This window comes from Pelodiscus sinensis, chromosome 4 (assembly GCF_049634645.1).
Source record: "Pelodiscus sinensis isolate JC-2024 chromosome 4, ASM4963464v1, whole genome shotgun sequence".
NCBI lineage: Eukaryota > Metazoa > Chordata > Testudines > Trionychidae > Pelodiscus > Pelodiscus sinensis.
Window position 1 is genome coordinate 113,011,640 of NC_134714.1, and position 21,250 is coordinate 113,032,889.

Genomic DNA, 21,250 nt, shown 5'->3' on the forward strand with positions numbered 1-21,250 from the left:
GACCAGCCACATGAGTATTGCATCAGTGCAATTTCCTGATGCATGAGGTAATCCACTAAAAGCCATAATTTACACTAGTGCAGCTTTTTTTAAGTAGGAGGAAACTGCAGTGGTGGAAATATCTGCTGTGCCACCAATTGCTGTAATCAAGGAAAGTCCCATGCACAGACAGGGCTACTGGCTGTCACTTTGATTTTCCATCACTGGCATGAGGCAGGGACACAACAACACTGTCAATCAGCCCCAGCAACCTCTGTGCTCTAGTAGGGAGTTCACCCAGCAGAAGAGCAAACAATGTTTGCACTGCTACCCTACCCCAGGGTTACATCACTTTAAAATGTAGCCTGGCCTGCATTAGGAGCCCCACAGTAAAAATCTTTCTAAAGGATTCACTGACTCAGAGCATCCCTCAGGCCCTGTGGCCATACCCTGTCTCTCACTGAAGACTGTGCCAGCCCTCCCATCCTAAATTAGACAATCATCCAAACTAAAAAAGCATTAATAGGATCCAGAATGTATGGTTCGTTGATAGGGTGAGGTGGCAGCAAGGGGGAAACAGAACCACCAGAGATGATGAACACTTACATAAGGTGTAACTAATTCAACAATGGCTATAGTTTTGTAATGCCATGCTTGTATTTACCCCAACAGACACTGTTTTCTAGCTATTTTTTTCTGTACTACAGAAGGAATTAAACTCTAGCAGACATCTGTATATCCCTAGAGGATAGATAAATATGTTGAAATCAAGAATATTTGGAGCTTCTTTTCTCAATATTATTTTCCAGTTGTGCAATGATGTTACATTGTATAGTTAAATTGACAAAGAACCACAAATATTAAGAGTAAGAATAAATCTCTAGAAGTTATTGAAGCCTTTTTGGAATATTAGACAATACAAGCCTATTTTCCACTTCCAATTAAAATTTCCCTTATACTAACAAAACTAACCAAGAGTGTTTCAGTGATTGTATACATGCATATAGACTTATTTTAACCACTATATACCATAAAGGTCTCAAATCAATACACAACTTATCAAGGTTCACAATACACCTGTGAGAAAAGGAAAGTGCAATTAAGGAACATCTGATTCAATTCTGAAATGCAGCCACTTCTGGGTAGAAAGCAGCTGTTGTTTAACAATGCACAGCAACACACAATTGAAAGCAGAAAGAAAGGACATATTTTCCAATTGAAACTGTAAAAGCAGATGGAACCTAACTGTTCAAGCTGAAATGCTGTTGACTCCTCAGGGTTAATACCAATAACTCTTACTAATCAACTCCCTGCATCTTTAATGATCACTAGCAATTGGGCCTCTCCTGCTCTGCATCTCAGCTGAAAAGACATCAGCAGCACAGTGGCCTCCTTAACCCTGAGGGAAAGCTAACACCATCACATCCTATAGCATTCTGTGTTCCTTGGCACTCTCCTCATCACGCTCTGATCTTCTAAGTGACCCAGGTTCGCTGCTGAGATCTGGTAGAACAAAGTAGTACCACTGGATATAAATATACAAAAATAAGTAAGTTAAATATTTAATTATCAAATTGATAAGAAAGTGTGAGAGGGAGATGGTAACTCAAGTCAGAGGCTTTTGAGAGTCAGACAAAATGTGAGGAAGAAAAAGAAAAGTTATGGGGAGTTCTTTTTTTTTTTCCTTTCCTGGATCCAGGATGGAAGGATCTCTCTTAGGCTATGTTTAGACTGCAGGCTTTTTTTGGAAAAACCTTTTTTCAGAAGAGATCTTCTGAAAAAACTTCTTTCAAAAGAGAGTGTCCACACACAAAAGCGCATCGAAAAAGAGATCTGCTTTTTCAAAAGATAGTGTCCACACTGAATGAATGATATCTTGCATGCAAGCTGTGATTACTACGGATGGAGTGGCCACCAGGGCACCTGTGCTTTTTCCTCTTCCCCAACCACACATGTACCTTTTCCTGAAAGAGCTCTTTTGGGAAAAGGCTTCTTCCTCATAGAAAGAGGTTTACCAATGTCGGAAAAACACCTCTGTTCTTTTGATTTACTTTCAGAAGAATGCGATTGCAGTGTGGACGTAACTCAGGTTTTTTCGGAAAAACAGCCATTTTTCTGACAAACTCTGTAGTGCAGACATACCCTTGGATATTTATATCATCTCCATCACCACAGCATCTGTGTGCCTCACAGTCTTTACTGTATTTATCTTCACAGCCACCTTGTAAGGTAAGGAAGAGCTATTTTCCATTTTACAAACTGGACTAAGTGACTTTCCCAAGATGACAGACAGAGGAATAGAACCCTCCATCTCCAGAGGCACAAACTACTTGACCAGCCTCTCTCTCTCTCTCTCTCTCTTTTCCCACTTCTTCCCCTCCATGTGTGAGGGCATTTAGTCAGAGCCCTCTTGGGGAGGAAAGACTGGAGCTGCAGAGAGGGAGGAGGGATAGAATAGTGAGTTAGAAGAAGGGAGGGAGAAAGCTGGACATGGTGATGTGAATGGTGAAAGAGAGAGAAGATCTCAAGCAGGCTGGCAAGCTTCTAAACATTTTAGCACTTATCCAGAATGAGCCTCCAAGGCTTCTGAGCATTGACCATGACAAATCAAAGAAGAGGTAGCTTAGGACCTATGTTTTAGTTAGATTCAGCATCTAAGAACAGCATAACATCCCATGTTCGGCATCACGATAATAAGGCTAAATACCATTAGCTAGCCTGTGCATTAATTTTAAAATGATGGATGTCTAAATAGAAAGGAAATATAAGACGATCTAATCCATGGCCCACCCAGTGCAGGCATGCTCACTACAGTACATCAGCTTTTAAAAGTTCTTGAATGTCAGCACGTCCCTTTGTAGAAAAGTTCCTATTATACTAAAGCAGCGGTTTTGAAACTGGGGTACACATACCTCTGACGTACATGAGCTCTTATCAGGGAATAAACGTGAAAACTCCTGTAATGGCAGTGAGTGCATTTTATTTAGCAAGGATTGGAAATTTAATCATCAGTATATTATGATCCTATCTCAGCTGGAGGGAAACAGTAGATTACACAGGAAAGGGGTACACAGTCTCAAAAGCCTGAAAACTCACTGTACAATTTCTAAACCTGAATGAAGACATAAAGTTTAAAGACTTTCATTTGGATTGCAGTCACTGCCACTCTGATTTTTAGTACATTGTAGGATGGTTATTCTGCAGACAGTACCCTGTAGCATGAAGTAAGGGGAGGAGAAAAGATCAAAAAGGTGAACACAAAAACATTCTTTCATCTAAGATTTGGTATGGATGTTTGACCACAGAGTGTCTTGATCTCCTTGACAGATCTTGCCTCATTAAGGAAACCAGCAAGGCCAGAAGCAGAGAAAAGCTTTATTCCTCCATGGATTAGAAGCCAAAAACGAATGATAAGAGTTGACAGAGAGATTGCAGATGACTAAAGATCAAGGTTTATGTAATACAGTATAATCATTCTTTCCTCGTGCAGTTCCCTCGTGCCCTTGATTAATTGTACGGTAACTCATTTGTACTGTTTGACACATACTGACTAACTATATTTTGAATGCAGAATTCTACTGATGGGGGGGGGGTCCTGAATCTAACTAGTGAGACAGTCTTGTTTCAAATGATCATTCACTAGGAACTCTGTGTTCCTCTTCCAGATCACTTGACTCCTGATTAATAAGGAAAAGGTAGCTTGCTAACCTAGTCACATTCTTTGGTTACTATCAGGCTAAATGCAATTTATTGCAACAAGGACTAGCAGCATCAGAGTATATAACCCCACCCTGAGCAGCAGTTTAATGCCATTCCCTGCTGTTGAGTATGTCAGTGGAAAATTGTGAGGGCCAAATAATCATGAAATTTTACAGTCTTTCTCCAGTGTTTGCTGTTTTCTGCCAGTCTAATCTTTCATGTACTGAAATGCTTTCAGTGAGTTACTTGAGTTTTGCTGGACTAACAGAGATGTAACTAAGTACAGAATTTTGCACACATGGCCTGCAACGATACTTAATACCACAGAGTTACTTGGATTTTGTAGCATTCATCAGTTTAGTAAAGGAACCAGCCGCATTCTCAAATATCGACAAGTTGGAATGTCTCTCTCTTTTCTTGCATGTTTTTCATTTGTTTGGAGGAGCTGACAGTCCTTATATCATGTATTAAAAATCAGCACCCAAACTATAAGACACCATTACCAAGTGGAAATTTTGGAAGTGAGACACCTTAAAGGGGCTTGTCTCCTCAACTTTAAAAAAAATCAGTAGAAACTGGCTCTGTAATGTCCTCTGGTGACCAAATCCAAAGGTCAGGATTTTCAAAAGGGCCTATTGATTTAGAATGCCTCACTCGCAGGGTGTCCAAGTTACTTGAAAAGGGTCTGTTTGTCAGAGAAAACAGGGAGCACTCACCCTGTGAAATCAGGTCCTTTAGAGGTGTATCAGATTGGGCACCCACAAACAGTCATCGAGACTCACTAATGCCATTGGAAGATGACGGCCAATGAATGGTGCTGAGAAAAATAACTAGTAAGGGAGTCTCATTTAAACACATTTGGGCCAATTTTGCACATCCTCTTTTGCATTAATAGTCCCACAGAAGTTGCTGGTTTGCAGACTGAGGCTTTCTATGGGCACACTGTCCCTGCAGAAAAGAAGTCCACCGTTCTAGAGAAGGGAGCGTGAAGGACACTGGAAGCACAACACTGCTGCCACCTATACTGATTTGAAATGTAACTCAGGGAACTGGGCCTTGAGAAACCAATTATGTAACCCATTGATTGTTCAGGGAAACAAAGATTGCACCCTGTTGCCAGCACAAGTCTTACAAATGTACACACATCAAACCAAATGGAATATGTTAGCACCAGCTTTAATATGCAAGTCACAGAAAAAAACAGCACATTTTACTTCCTCCTTTCTTAAAATGTGTCAAAATAAACATTTGGGGAAAGTATAAGTTTTATATACCACATAACTCATCTTGCAAAGAGGCTTTTTGGTTCATTTATTCTCCAGTACAGCTGCAGGCATGTGGCTGCCATGAATTCCATTGCCTGCCTGCTCCTTTACCCATTCCAACAAATGGTGCTTTTACCTTGAGGGTGTCACATAACTCTCTCCTCTTGAATCCTAGACTCTATATTTGGGTAGCACTTAGTAACAATCCATCATCCCGCAGCAAACTTATTGGAAATAAATAAATAAAGTGTCTCCATAAATGCACAAGCTCCCAATACAAAGATGAATGGAAAAGTTCTAGGTAAGAAAGGATTCACATGCAACAGACACAGACAGCTGAGCCTGCATTTTAATGCAAGTCTCAAAAGGAGATTTTGGGGAAAGTAACATGCTGACAACTGCTAAGCACATACTCATTTGAAAACTGAATTAGCATAAAGCATGTTTAGTATTGTGAAGTCTTTTGCTGAGGCATATTGGCTGTATTGCTTAGCACCTGAATTAGAACAGTCATCTATCTGCATGGAAACACAGCTGTTGGGCAAGGATGAAGTCGGATCACTCCCCAAAGTGGTAGCAGCTTGCCAATGCCATCCTGATCTAGGCAGCCCACAAATAAATTCCTACCCAGCTGTAGAACAAGGTACATTTGTTTCACACTGTAATGCTGCATTTTAAATCCATGAATGTTAGTTTTCAGGCTATCAAAGTCTAGTACCGGGGCAATGGTAAGACATATCCACTTGCAATTTCTTTCTCTGCGCAGGTGTGACAATTTATTCTTTGCTTTGTTTTCCTGCATAAGTAGGATCATTTTTTTCCTCTCTGTACTTGTGTATCAGCTTCAAATTTCCTTTTTCCTGGCTTGTTTGTTCACAACTCCATTTTTCAGTGCAAGGAATTCATGCACTAGCAACAGGTAATTAATTAGGCAGCACAACTTGGTCTTTACTAAGTTATATGCGGTGACGGGCCCAGTACACAGACAGAAGATCAACAGAGTTCCCTGTCTTCTACATTGTAATATGTGTTACTTTAGCTGATGATCTATATAAGTTATTCTTTATTACATTACCCTAAATGTAATAAAGTTATCTTTGAAGGGTTGAAACAATGGAATGCTAGTTTAAGTATTACCATGTTCTGATTAGGTGTCAATGATGAAGAGGTTTGGGGTAAGAAGGGGTATGTCTACACTACCCTCCTAGTTCGAACTAGGGGCGGTAATGTAGTCATACGGAGTTGCAAATGAAGCCCGGGATTTGAATTTCTCAGGCTTCATTTGCATGAAGCCGGCCGGCGCCATTTTTAAATGCCGGCTAGTTCGGACCCCGTGCTGCGCGGCTACACGCGGCACAGACTAGCTAGTTCGGATTAGGAAGCCTAGTCCGTGCCGCGTGTAGCCGCGCAGCACGGTGTCCGAACTAGCCGGCATTTAAAAATGGCACCGGCCGGCTTTATGCAAATGAAGCCCGGGAAATTCAAATCCCGGGCTTCATTTGCAACTCCGTATGACTACATTACCCCCCCTAGTTCGAACTAGGGGGGTAGTGTAGACATACCCAAGATTACAGCCTCTGCCTAAGATTTGTTTATGCCTTCAGTATGCACATGTGTAGAGCTTATATTCAGAAAATATACTGTGCAATAATCTCTTTTACTTAGAGATGATCCTGTCACAAATGTGTCTGCAGTTGAAACAAAAAGGCCCTTCTGACTCAAACTTTTTTTTACATTTATGTAGTCTGAGAATCATGCCTCTTTCTTACTCAAGAGTGAACACTTTCTTAATTAAAAAGCTGGAACATAAGACATCGTAATCAAGAGTGCTAGATACACTGGTCTACAGGGCTAACTAAGGGTATGTCTACACTACCACTCTAGTTCGAACTAGGGGGGGTAATGTAGTCATACGGAGTTGCAAATGAAGCCCGGGATTTGAATTTCCCGGGCTTCATTTGCATAAAGCCGGCCGGTGCCATTTTTAAATGCCGGCTAGTTCGGACACCGTGCTGCGCGGCTACACGCGGCACGGACTAGGCTTCCTAATCTGAACTAGCTAGTCTGTGCCGCGTGTAGCCGCGCAGCACGGGGTCCGAACTAGCCGGGGCTTTAAAAATGGCAGCGCCCGGCAAGATGCAAATGAAGCCCAGGATATTTAAATCCCGGGCTTCATTTGCAACTTCGGTTGCCTACATTAACCACCCTAGTTCGAACTGGGGTGGTAGTGTAGACATACCCTAAGGCATAGACTCATTTCATATTTGTGATACCAACCTTGGAAGCATTAGAAGAAATACAGCTTATACAATTTAAAACATTTGGAGTGAGGCTTTCAGGCGTGCCCAACACTGACCTAACTCTGTTCCCCTTGAAGTAAATAGTTTTATACTATGTTATAATATACAAATTACAGGGGAGGAAAGAATGGGTTTAAGACAAAGCAAATAGATCAATACAACTCTGACAAATGTTAACACCAGATATCCAAAGTAGGATAGTAGTGTTGAAATTCAAGATCTAATTATGGAATTTCCATAAATAAATCTTAGAACTAGAAGGCATTTATTCTCTGTGGGACTGTTAAACACAATTCACAAGGCAACTTGTCCTTACAAAATAAAGTCAGTTCTGCAAGATATGAAATCCATAAAAGAACATTTTAAAAATTCTAACTGTTAAATAGATGATCCTATTATAATATCACCGTAGGCTGATCACAGATCAGTATGAGTCCTAGTAAATATCCGCATTTGTGAAATAGAATCATAGAACTAGAAGGAATCTCAAGAGGTCATCAAGTCCAGCCCCCTGCACTCATGGCAGGACCAAGCACCATCTAGACAAGGGTTGGGCAAAACATGACCCCCAAGCTGGATCTGCCTTGCCAAGCTGTTTGATCCAGCCCACCTTGCCAAAACCCCAGGCTGCTCAAAACGGTGGTGGCTCCATGGCACTTAAAGCAGGGGTTTTCAAAGTATGGGTCGTGACCCAGTACTGGGTTGTGGAATGCCAGGTACTAAGCTGCCTTGCTGTAGGGTAACTAGGTGACCAGCAGGGGTGCTATGGAAGGCCCCTCACCTGTCTGGCCAATGGGAGCTGGGGGCTGTGCCTACAGGTGAGAGCAGCACGCAGAGCCACTTGCACACCTCGGCCTAGGAGCCATACCTGTTGCTAGCTGCTTCTGGGATGCAGCATGGTCCATACTACCAGGTCAGGCATGGAGCCTGCCTTAGCACCCCCGCTGTGATGCTGACCAAGAGTAGCCAGAGGTAAGCCCAAACCCCAGTCCCCTGCCCTGAGCCCTCCCCCACCAGGAGCTCCCTCTTTCACTCCAAACCTCTCATCACCGGCTCCACCTTGGACCCTGATCTCAAAATATATAATTATGTTGGGTTGGGGGCACCAACAATTTTCTTCAACTGGGTCATGAGAAAAAAAAAGTTTGAAAACCACTGGCCTAGAGGGATCCACTAGGCATTCTGAACAGCGAGGTGCCCCCTGACATAGGGAGCAGGAGGAGGGGAACAGATTTTGCACTCTCTCCCGCCCCCAGCTAAGATGATTGGCCTGGGAATGGGGGAGTGCACAAATTCTCTCACCCCCTAAGGGATGTGCACCACTGAGCCACACATGGAAGGAACCTCCTTGAGCAGTCTGGGGCTGCTGCAGGAGGGAGCCTGTCTCGGGGACCCTGTTGGATTGCTGGCCGGGAGCTGCCTCTGATGAGTGACTCCCCTGGCCAGAGCCTGCCTCTGACATCCAAGCCCCTGCCTCTTGCACCCCAGCCCCTCCCACTTCTCAACTCCCTGCCCCAAGTCACCATCCCTTCCTGCTCTAGATTACCACCCAAATCCCCTGCACACACATCCCACCTCAGGTCACAGTTCTCTCCCAGACCCTGCACCCCCTTCTGCACTCCTCCCTCAGATTAAAATTCACTTCTGCACCACTTCTCCCTCCCAGACTTTGTACCCCAATCTTCAGCCCCAGATCATAAGTCCCTACTTCACCCAAACTGCTTCTCAGACCTCACACCCTTCTCCTGCACCCCAATCTCCTACCCCATGCTCTCTTTGCACCCAACTTCCATCCCAAACCCCACACCCCTTCCCTAGAGAAGTGAGGCACTTAACCACTTTCCCAAAATCTTGGAGTGGTCCCCCATGAAAAATTATTGACCACCCTGATCTAAACCATCCCTGACAGGTGTTTGTCTAACCTGCTCTTAAAAATCTCCAATGATGAAGATTCCAACAACCTTCCTAGGCAATTTATTACAGGGTTTAACTATCCTGACAGGAAGTTTTTCCTGATGTCCAACCCAAACCTCCAATGCTGTAATTTTAAGACGACTGCTTTTTGTCCTATCATCAGAGGATAAGGGGAATAATTTTTTTCCCTATTCTTGTAACACCCTTTAAGGTAGTTGAAAGCCATTATGTCCCTTCTCACTCTTCTCTTTTCCAAACAGTCTTCCCTCGTAAGTCATGTTCTCTACATCTTTAATAATTTTGTTGCTCTTCTCTGAATTTTCTCCAATTTTTCCATATATTTCCTGAAATGTGCCCAGAGCTGGACACTGTATGCCAGTTGAGGCCTAATCAGCTCAGAGAAGAGCAGAAGAATTACTTTTTGAGTCCTGCTCACAACACTTCTGTTAATACATCCCAGAATTATGTTTCCTTTTTTTGCAACAGTTTCACACTGTTGATTCATATTTAGCTTGTAGTCCACTATGATCCCTAGATCACTTTCTGCAGTACTCCTTCCTAGGCAGTCGCTTCCCATTTTGTGTGTCTGCAATTCATTGTTCCTTCCTAAGTGTAGTACTTTGCATTTGTCCTTATTGAATTTCATCTTATTTACCTCAGACCACTTCTCAAGTCTATTCAGATCATTTTGAAGTATAATCCCATTCTCCAAAGAACTTGCAACCCCTCCCAGCTTGGTATCATCTGCAAACTTTATAAACGTTCTCTCTAAGCCAATATTTAAATCATTGGTGAAGTTATTGTACAGAAACAGTCCCAAAACTGATGGCACCTTGCTCATTATGCCCTTCCAGCATGATTCTGAACCATTGATAACTACTCTCTGGGTAGCAGACCTGTGACACCTTAGAAACCAACAAATAGAGACAGAGTTAGAGATATATAGTATCATGAGCTTTCACAGGCAAAAAGCACGTTTTCAGATGAGGTGATCTTGACCCATCTTATCTGAAGAAGTGGGTTTTGCCGAGGAAAGCTCATGATTGTGTGTGTATATATATATATATATATATTTGTTGGTCTCCAAGGTGCCACAGGACTACTCGTTGTTTTTTAGGTTACAGACTAATATGGCTACCTCTCTAAGAATGGCTACGCAAACAGTTAGGCACCCATGTTATAGTAGCTAGGCTGTATTTCCCTAATTTGTTAATGAGAAGGTCACGTGAGAGAGTATCAAATTCCTTACTAAAGTCTAGATAAACCACATCTACCGCTTCCCCCTTCCTTATCCACAAGGCTTGTTACTCTATCAATCCTATCAGGTTGGTTCGACATGATTTGTTCTTTACAAATCCATGCTGAGTGTTAATAATCACCTTATTATCTTCTAGATGTTTCCAAATGGATTCCTTAATTATTTGCTCCAACCCTTTCTTGGTATAGAAGTCAATCTGACTGGTCTAATTTCCTCGGTTGTCCTTATTTCCCTATTTATAGATGGCCAATATATTTACCTTTTTCCAGTCTTCTGGAATCTATGTCATATTCTATGACTTTTCCAAGATAATAGCTAATGGCTCAGATATCTCCTAAGACAGCTCTTTGATTATTCTAAGATGCATTTCATCAAGCCCTGGTGACCAGTGTTCCCTCTGATGTTTCCATGCATCTGTGGAATTAATTTTGTTATGTGAACCAAGGCATATGTGGATGTGCACCATTAGTAGAAACACATGGTGCTGGCTGTGGATGCTTTGAGTGTTCTGCCAATCAGCTGGGTGGCATTTGAATCTCACCTGGGTAGCCACCCAAGAGATCAGCTTACTGGGAACACTCCTGGTGACTTGAAGACATATAACCTAAGTAATTTTAACTTGTTCTTTTCCTATTTTAGCTTCTGAACCTATTCCATTTTCACTGGCATTCACTATGTTAGCCATCCAATCACCAACGAACCTTCTTGCTGAAAACTGAAACTAAAATGTCATTAAGCACCTCTGCTGTTTCCACAATTTCTGTTATTGTTTTGTCGTCTTCACTGAGTAATGGGCCAACTCTGTTCTTGGTCTTCCTATTGCTTTTGATGTATTTGCAGAACGTTTTCTTGTTACCCTCTGTGTCTCTAACTAGTTTGAGCTTATTTTATGCCTTGGCCTTTCTAACTTTGCCCCTACACACTTTTTTGTTATCTATTACCCATTTGAGAGAGATTTTGTGTGTGTGTATCAGTCTGGACGGATGTGAGTCTGTTTGTTTAAGAACTCCTAAATGGTAAGAGCTAGGACCATCAAATTTGGTATGTAGCTTCTTCTTATCATAAAGCAAGGTACAGGTTTGGTTGTGCCAGGACAATGGGATGTGAACAGAATGTGATTGTTTCTCATCAAACAGAAAGGGAGGGCTGCGACGACACACAGTTATATTGCATAATGACGAGTGAGGCAGCAAACACAGGGGCAGCAAGCATGGGGAACAATTATACTCCACAATAACCACCAGGAAGTATCAAGCTAGCACAGCCCCGGACTGTAGCTGGCCAGGCAACGTGACCCCTGCTTCCTCCAGCTGGCTCCAGGGCAGCTGCTGGCTAGGCAGCACAGCCCCTGCCAGCCTAAGCTTGACCCTCCTTCTGTCCAAGGCTGGCCGCAGGGAGCAGCTGCCAGCCACACACCCCATACCCTGAGTCCTGCACCACCAATCTCCTGCCTTGACTCCTGCCCTGTCTCCGGAGCCTGCCTTGTCTCCTGCAACCCCATGACCTCTCCTGAGCTCCCCCACCTCCAAAGCCCCTGTCCTGACTCCTGCACCCTCATCCCCTGCCAGGAGCCCCCACACACATACACACACTGCCCTATCTCCTCTCTCCCCCCCCACCAACACTCTTTGCCCCCTGCCCTGAAGGACCCAAGCAATGCTGGATAAATCTTCTCATTTATATTCATCCTTTGTAATTTGACCTAGTTTCCACTTTTTGTGGGACTCCTTTTTGATTTTTATAACATTCAAGATCTCGTGAATAAGCCAGGATGGTCTCCCCACACTTTCTATCTTTCATACACATGGAATAGTGTGTTCTTGAACCCTTAATAATGTGTCTTTGAAAAACTGCCAACTGCCTTCAATTGTTTTTCCTCTTAGACTTGTTTCCCATGGGAGCTTACCTACCAGCTCTCTGAGTGCTAAAGTCTGCCTTCTTGAAATCCATTCTCTTCATTTTACTGTTTCTCCTCCCAGCATTCCTTAAAATCATGAATTCTATCATTCCATGATCACTTTTACCCACTTTCAAATTCTCAGTAATACCTCCCTATTTGTCAAAATCAAATCTAGAACAGCTTTGCCTCTGGTAGCTATCTCCGCATTCTGAAATTTAAAAAAAAAAAAACCCTAAAGCCATTTAAAGAACTTGCTGGATAATCTGTACCCTGCTGTGTTATTTTCCTAACAGATGTCTGAATAGTTGAAGTCCCCCATCAACATCATAGCTAACTCCCGTGTTTGGGATGATTTTGTTAGTTGTTCAAAAAAAGCCTCATCCACCTCTTCTTCTTGATTAGGTGGTCTGTAATAGATCCCTACCATCACCTTTGGTTTTTTACCCCTTTTAACCTTACCCAGAGACTCTCAACAAGTGTGTCTCTTATTTTCATCTCAATTTCAGTCCAAGTTTATACATTTTTAATATATCAGGCAATATCTCCTCCTCTTTTCCCCCAGCTCTCCTTCCTGACCCATCGAGATCACTAGTCTAGTCATGTATTTTGTCCCACCAAGTCTCTATAATGCCTACTATGTCATAGTTGTGTTTATTTACTAATATTATGAGTTCTTGCTGCTTATTCCCCATACTTCTTCCATTAATATACAGATAACTAAGAAACGGATTTGATTTAATTCTCATCCAACTCTGTTTTATATTTCCTATACCCCTGCTATTAGAAACCATGCTCCCCATAATTTCTGACTTCTCTCATAACACTTGATATAATTCCCATTTTCTAGAATCTCCAGAACAGATTTAGAAAGTAATGATGGGCTGTATTTGACTGCAATACAATTATACATAAGAATTCTCTCACTTATTTTCCACACCTGCCACATGTAGAAAATTCCATGTACCAGGTTTTGATTAGGAAAATAAAAATCCCATTTGTAAACACTTAAAGATATTTTCAGAATACATACACACTTGGTATATTCTGTACACAAGCACACAATTTATATTGTGGTAATTCTTTTGTTTTTAATCTTTCCAATGAAGCAGGATCATCCTCTGTAGTTCTGGGAGTAATTAAGAAGCTAGTTAGAATACTGTTAAAAAGAAAAATAGATAGCAAAGTTCTGTAACACAAACTTACTTAGACAGGTCAAGATTAAGGATTGTGAGGCACTCCAGAATGACCTAAGAAAACCAGATTAATAGGCTACATAGTGAGAGATAAAATTCAGTGTACAGGGATGTAAGAGAATGTATACTAGAAGGAATAATTTAAACTATACATATTGATGGATTCTAAATTAGTTGGAACCTCCCAGGAAAAAGAGCTGGATGTCACTGTGGACAGCTCACTTGAGATGTCTGTTCAATGGGCAATGGCAGCCAAAAAACAAGATATTAGGCTGTTATAAATAGGATAGAGACTGTAATGTCATTCTACAAACGGATAATATTTTACAGCTTCACCTTGAATGCTGCCAGAGCTAGGGGAGCTTACATAACAAGACAGAGACTGAATGGTCTTGGTGTAAGAGAAATAATGGAAATGTGTAACTAGAAAAGAGCCCCAGAGTCTGCCAGAGACAGTCACACTCATCCTGGGAACCAAGAAGATATTAACAAGAAAAGACAGTGAAATTTCACAGTAAAGTCTGTAACTAACCTCAATGCCCATGTGTTATCAATGTTGCAAATGATTATGTAGCAATTAGTTATGTAACCATATGATTGGATACAATTGTAACCACTGTGTAAGGAAGAGTGTAATGTAACTTGTGTACCCTTGGGAAAAAGGGAACTGTGTAAAGATCAAGAAAAGTCTGTATGCCCAGTATATTTGATATATGTCAATTAACTGTCTTATATTTGGAAAGGTGGTCTTTCAAAATGGCTGCCAAAACTCCATTTTGAGTGAATTCTATTATCTGGTATCCATCACTGGTTTGGTTTATGTCACGTACCACATGTCCCACAGGTATGCCAGTTACCTGTTAAGATTTGAATATAAGGGGATGTGTGATATGATGTGTCAGCCAATCAATTTAAAATATGCTAATATAGCATCGTTAAGTGACCAATCAGCTGTATTAGTTTGTTATGAGCTGTTAACCAATTACTGTAAAAGGCATCATGTGGCAACCAATCAGTTTAAACCTTGCGGTCTCATGTATGTTCATGAGGCATGGGTATAAAGGTCTTTACCACGCAGCAGACACCGTTGCGTCGGGTTCTGCTTGCGTCGGGATAGGTTCTAGGTTAGGAGACAGTGAGAGATCTATCTTGGTCCTAGGTGGTATGAAAGTGGTCCTGTAAAGAATTCTTAATGAATGAAGCTGACGGAAGATCAGACTTCCTCATTTAGATTAGGATTAGTTAGTTTTAGTTAGTTTAGTAATTAAGACAGGTTAGATATCGTCGTTGAGTGTGTCCGGCAGGCTGCGTCGGTGCAAAGCATATCGGCCGTCATTGAGCTTGTCCGGCGGGCGCATCGTGATCTAGATAGGGTTTTATTTTAGGATAGGTTTAGTATAGAATAGGAACAGAGTCTACCATCGACTGATCCTGCCGCTCCGAAGTGCGGAGAAGAGGAGTCGAAGGCCAGAGGCTTCGTGGAAGACGAACCAACCACCGCCGCACTCAATCTGCACTTCGAGGGATCTCCTTGGTAGTTCCTCGCCTGAGGCTCTAAATCAGCCAGAGACTAGAAGGTCGCCAAGCGTCAGGATCATCCGCCGAGGGACTCCTGGTAGATCCTCCCTGAGGGCTTTCAATTAGCCTAATGGTTGTAGGTCACCAGCACCACCACAGTTGCCCCTGCGCCATTGGACTCTGTAAGTGTAGTTACCGGAACATTGGGGGACTGCCCCTCAATGTATATCTGTTAAATTTAATGTCCAAAAATATAGTCCTGTGGTTTTCACTATATTTAAAGTTTTAAGTTTTTATTTATACGTGTCCTTTTCCCCTGAGATTTGACACTACAGGTGATTAGATAGTGGAAAGAGGGTCCGCACCTGAGATACCATCCCGTAGCGGATGAGCCCAGTTACTATGTAACTGTCTGGAGAGCTAGTTTCCATAGCTTCTCTGAATCTGTTAAATTTGGTAACAAGTCTATGATCAGCCCCATCTATTGTACAGTTACTAGGAAAAAATATATTGAATGATTCTTTGTTTGAGGTCGTAGGTAGTTGGGGGATGGTGTATCAATACATCCTCCCTCCCTCCCCAGCACTGCACAGCCATGCCCCTTCCCTGCCAGTGTTGTCCACTTTTGCGGACAACAGGGCTCCTAAGGGCTTCAGCTGAATCCAAACCCACATAGGACCTAGGATGACTATGGCTCATTGTACAGTAAAACCTGTGTAATCTACCACACTCAGGCTGTGTCTAGACTGCAGGCTTCTTTCGAAAGAGCCTCTTTCGAAAGCATCTTTCGAAAGAGGCTCTTTCGAAAGAGCGCGTCTAGACTACAATGCGCGGATCGAAAGAGCGATCCGCTAGTTCGAAAAAGAGCGTCCAGACTGCCGGACGCTCTTTTGAAATTGAAAGCATTTCCTTCCGGGTGCTGCCTGCCTGCCCTTTGCAGAGACGCGTGGTGAGAGGGACACTCCTGAACACCCGTTGCTCTGCTCCTGCAGCTGCCTTTGCTGTCCCTCGAGGAATTTTGCAAGGCATTGCAGTGCTGCTTTGGAGTGCTCAGCTTCCTGGGACACCCCAGCAGCTTTTTTCTTTTGAGGTTTTTCTGCTTGCAGACCCTTATTTGTGGCATGGAGCCAGAGCTGCCCCTGGGCAGGCGAGGGCCCCACACCACCATACTGCAGCTGTTGCTGCATCTTCGTGAGACAATCATGAGGCTCCTTCCCGAGCTGGACCCAGACCAGAGGGACGAGGGGTTCCCCCGTCCGGCAGCCACACTGCCCTTGCCTCGAACTTTTTCGTGGACAGGCGTGTTTGGAGGTTTGACACCAGCTCTGACTGGTGGGACCGGCTCGTGATGGAGATCTGGGATGACCAAGACTGGCTACGGAACTTCCGCATGAGAAAGACCACTTTCCAGGAGCTGTGTACCTGGCTCGCCCCTGCTCTGCAACGGCAAGACACCCACCTGCGGCCCGCCATCCCCCTGGAAAAGAGGGTCGCCATTGCCCTCTGGAAGCTGGCAACCCCCGACAGCTACCGCTCCGTGGGACACCAATTTGGAGTGGGGAGATCTACTGTCAGGGCCGTCTTGATGGAGGTAAGTCATTGTCTGGGGACAGTCACAGTTTGGGGTGGGGGGAAGGGAGACTGTCAGGAAGGGCCAAGTGGAGTGGGAGTGGGAGTGGGAGGGAGCTCCTCCACTCACCCTGAATTGTGGGGGGGGGGGGGTTCTGAGGAGGGGATTCCCGGGCTGTTTGTTTGAGAGGGAAGGTGGGCGGTGGGTTCTCCTCCTAAGACATAAGGCACCCCTTCTAACACTTTGTTGTCTGTCTCGTTCTGCAGGTAGTGAGGGCCATCAATTCGGAGCTGCTCAACAGGCTCATCTGTCTACCGGATCTGGACAGCGTCATGGCCGGCTTTGCTGCCCTCGGCTTCCCCAATTGCGGAGGAGCGCTCGATGGGACACACATTGCCATCCGTGCACCGCCCCATCGAGCAGCCCAATTCATAAACAGAAAGGGCTACTTTTCTATGGTCCTCCAGGCCCTGGTCGACCATCATGGACAGTTTTCGGACATTTGTGTTGGGTGGTCAGGGCGGGCACACGATGCCCGCATCTTCAGGAATTCGTACCTGTACCGGAGGCTTCAGGCAGGAACTTTTTTCCCCCATCGCCAGTTTGCGGTTGGGGATGTGCACATGCCGGTGTGCATAGTGGCTGATGCCGCCTATCCCCTGATGCCGTGGCTGATGAAGCCCTACACCGGCCAGGTGGATGCGAGCAAGGAGCAGTTTAATGCTCGCCTTAACCGGGCTCGCAACCAGGTCGAATGTGCGTTTGGCCGTTTAAAGGGCAGATTCCGGTGCTTGCTCACATGCCTCGACATGGGGGAGACCAACATCCCCGAGGTGGTGGCCGCGTGTTGCGTCCTCCATAACCTCGTGGAGAGGAAAGGGGAGGCCTTCCTACCAGGGTGGGGGAGAGCTGCTGATGCCCAGGAGAGGCTCTTTGCCCAGCCCCGGACAGCTGCCATCCGCCAGGCTCACCGGTCTGCAGTTGGCATCCGGGAGGCCCTCCGGGAGCAATTCTCCAGTGGAGGCCACTGAGTGCACTGAGGGGCTTCTGCCTGGGGACTGGGCCCTGGCCCCCAGTAGAAGCTTCCCTCCACAACCCATCTCCTGACCCAGTTTGGACACATCACTTACACCAGGGTGTGTTTCAAAATAAAATGTTCTCTTTACTTATTTATAATTTTGTACATATTATCAAACAATGTGGCAAAATAACAAAAATTTTCTTCATTTTTGTTGTGGCCAAACTATATACAATAAACAAACAGTTCCTTTAACCCTTTGTTTGTGCTTTAACTGGGGTGATGGGGGTGATTGAAACCTGGAGGGGGGAAGGGGCCTGGAAACCTGGAGGGGGGAAGGGGCCTGGAAACCTGGAGGGGGGAAGGGGATCAGGTTGAACGGGGCTCGGCAGATTTCCCTTTCCTGGCTGGGCCTCGTGTTTGGGGTGCTCCCCGGCTACGGGATCGGGTGATGCACCTGTCGGTTGGCTGGCTGCTGGGGGGCTCTTGGGACGTGGAAGCCTGGGGGAGAGGAGGGCCAGGGGGAGAGAGGGGCTGGGGAGCTGGGGGGGCTGGGGGAGAGGGAGGTCCAAGGGGGGAAAGGGCTGCTGTTGTGGAAGGGGGGTTTGGTGGGGTGGGGTCATGGGGTGCTGGAGGAGCAGGACCAGGCACAGCAGCAGGCAAGCCGCTGACCTCCCTCAGGGTGGCGTACAGCACCGTGCGCTGCAGGACCAGCTCATTCATGAGCCGATCACGCCACCGCTCCTCTGCCTCCGCCCTCTGTAGCAGGATGGCGTTCTGCTCCTGCACAGCCTCGACGTGCTGCCGGAGGATGTCGGCGTAGACACGCCTGTGTCTGCGGCTCCCATGTCTCCGAGGTGGAGATGGAGATGGAGGTGGAGGTGGGGCTGGGGTGCTGCGGCCCTCTTCCACGGCTGGTCCGGCTGTGGAGGAAAAGAAGAAGACACAATCAGTCCTATAAACTGGACTCTGTAGCACTGAAAATACTAACAGGATGGTTTATTAGGGGATGAGCTTTCCAGGGCCAGACCCACTTCCTCAGATCAGAGTAACACGGCTACATTTCTATCACAATCAGTCATGTGTGCAACAGCTGTCCAAAAGGGCATGCCCTCTCCCTTGAGACAGGGGAAGCAGACATTCTGAAGGTCACACTCTGTGTGTGTGTGTGTGTGTGTGTGTGTGAGTGTGAGAGAGAGAGAGAGAGAGAGAGAGAGAGAGAGAGAGAGAGAGACAGACAGACACCTGGGCATCAGCCTGAGCATGACAGGTTTCCCTTGTGCATCACCCACTGTGCACCCACCCACCTACCTCCCCCCCCCCGGGTGTGACACAAACTCACTGTACTCACCTGCTGCTTCCTCTCCCATGCCAGATGACACCTGGGAGGCCTCAGAGGTCTGGGTGACTGGCTCCAGGGTGAGGGTCGCCGTCTCCTCGGTGTCCTCCTCCTCTGGGCCCATGTCCCCGTCTCCAGGCTGCTGTAGCTCCCGCTCTGGAGCGTCCACCACCGGGTCTGCCAATCCAGACTGGACGAACCGCCGTGGTGTGCGTGCTTCTGCACTGCCACTCAGGATCTGGTCCAGCTCTGAGTAGTAGGGGCAGTAGTGGGGGCCTGCCCCAGACCGGGAGCTCTCCTCCCTGGCTTTGGCGTAGCCCTGCCGCAGCTCCTTCACTTTGGAGCGCACCTGGTCCTGTGTGCGGGGGTAGTGGCCCTTCTGGGCCAGGGCTTCAGCCATGCGGCCATAAATGTCGGCGTTTTGCCGCCGGCTTTTGAGGGTCTGTAAGGCCTCCTCCTCTCCCCACAGCTCCAGCAGGCTCTTGATCTCTGCGCCGGACCAGGATGGTGCCCGGCGCTTGGAGCCCTTGGCTGGGTCCCCAGAAGGCTCGGTGGAAGGGCCAGGATGCTCTTGGGGCTGTGACATGCTGCAGCAAGGTCACCGTGTGCTCTGGCTCCTTGTCTGCAACAAGTGGCTGTGAGGGTGCGCCTGTCCCTTTAAGGAATGGCTGCAGCCAGGAACCACAGACGTGCAACCCATGGCCCAGATTGTCCACCAGGGCTTGTTCCTGGAGGCCAATAATTTCGAAAGAAAGGGCTCCCCCCGTCCAGACTCACGTTCTTTCGACGGATCTCCCTCGAAAAAGGCGTTCTTCCTCGTGAAACGAGGTTTACCGCCGTCGAAAGAAAAGCCACGTTCTTTCGATTTAATTTCGAAAGAACGCGGCTTGAGTCTGGACGCAGGGGAAGTTCTTTCGAAAAAAGGCTACTTTTTTCGAAAGAACCCCTGAGTGTGGACACGGCCTCAGGGATTAGGGCGTTCCGGTTATCTAAAAATTCTGGTTATCTGAGGGTGGAAAAACCAATGGTCAAAAATAGTAAAACTCAAGTTTTTAATATTGGTAGTTTTGTAGCATGAGGCAGTTGGTCTCACATTTCTATTTGGATTTAAAGATAATTAAATCAAATCAAATAAATAAAAAATTGTTAAGCAAATCATGGTAAACCAAGCCAGGCCCGTGCACCTGAAGATGTGACAGTATTGTGGCTGGGAGAAATGCCAGTTAAAGTTTTCTGGTTAACAGAGTGCCGGATAACAAAGGTTTCACTTTATTCTGACAATAAATACAGGGCTCGACAAATAATACAATCTACTCGCCACGGGCTAGCAGATTGTAACCTGGAAGATCCGGGTTTGGGTGATCTGCGAACGCGCAGATCGCGGACGGCGCGGCTGGCGAGCCCTGCTGATAACAACCAAGAACAAAGCCTGTCCAGGAATGCTATTTCAGGGAGTATCATTCTCCTCAACTCTCTGTTTATTATAATCAGATTGGTTGCACCCACTTAAAACTAAATTTGTAAAAATAGGTCCCATGCTCTGAAATGCACAAATAATTTTCCTAAAAGTTAACCTGAGATAATGCTCATCATCAGTTTCTGCCTCAATGCAATATTTTCAATGGAGTGGAAATCCAAGCAAGCTTTTCAGTAATGGGTGAGTGGAAACACACACACAAACTTTTCTAACACTGAGTTTTGTTCATTTTTAAGAAACAACAGCATCAAAACCTGGAATTGAATGGCAACTGGGAAATATATAGATCCTTACTGAGGAATTTACAATTTGCTCTTTTTAAGGGAAACATTTTTAAAATTTAAAAAAGTGATTGGAAAATGCATCATTATTGAGCATGCCCAGTGGGTCTGTTACAGAACTAAAATTGCAGATCTCTAAAATCCTACCCCCTCTTCATGGAAACACCGCAAATTCTTTTTGCAGATCATAAGCAGGAACAGAGGATAGAGTTCTCTGGCTGGGAAAATATGCACAATACAGACTGTCAAATGTCACTTTGAAAAACACACAGCAAACTCTTCCTAAATAAAATCAACTGGCAGAACGCCAGGGATGGGAGAATACTAGAGGCTTAAAAATATTTCTTGAGATTTTAAGACCTCTCTAGTTTCTTTGCTACATTCTATAATAATCTAAGATTCTAAGCTTTCATTTCATTAAGATGGCTTTTTCCACTGCAAAGATGCCCCATCAGAATATAAACACTTGTGCTGCTACCCTGCTCAACCCTGCTTTGCAAGAAACTGTTCACGAGTCAAACCACAGAACTAATGAATTT

The 21,250-nt window shown here is 45.1% G+C and overlaps 1 protein-coding gene across 6 annotated transcripts in view; it reads right to left on the bottom strand.

Annotated features, from left to right (window-relative positions):
* Nucleotides 1-21,250, bottom strand: part of SERGEF (secretion regulating guanine nucleotide exchange factor) — a 266,857-nt gene that overhangs the window by 109,653 nt on the left and 135,954 nt on the right. The gene's annotated exons all lie outside the window — the stretch shown is intronic.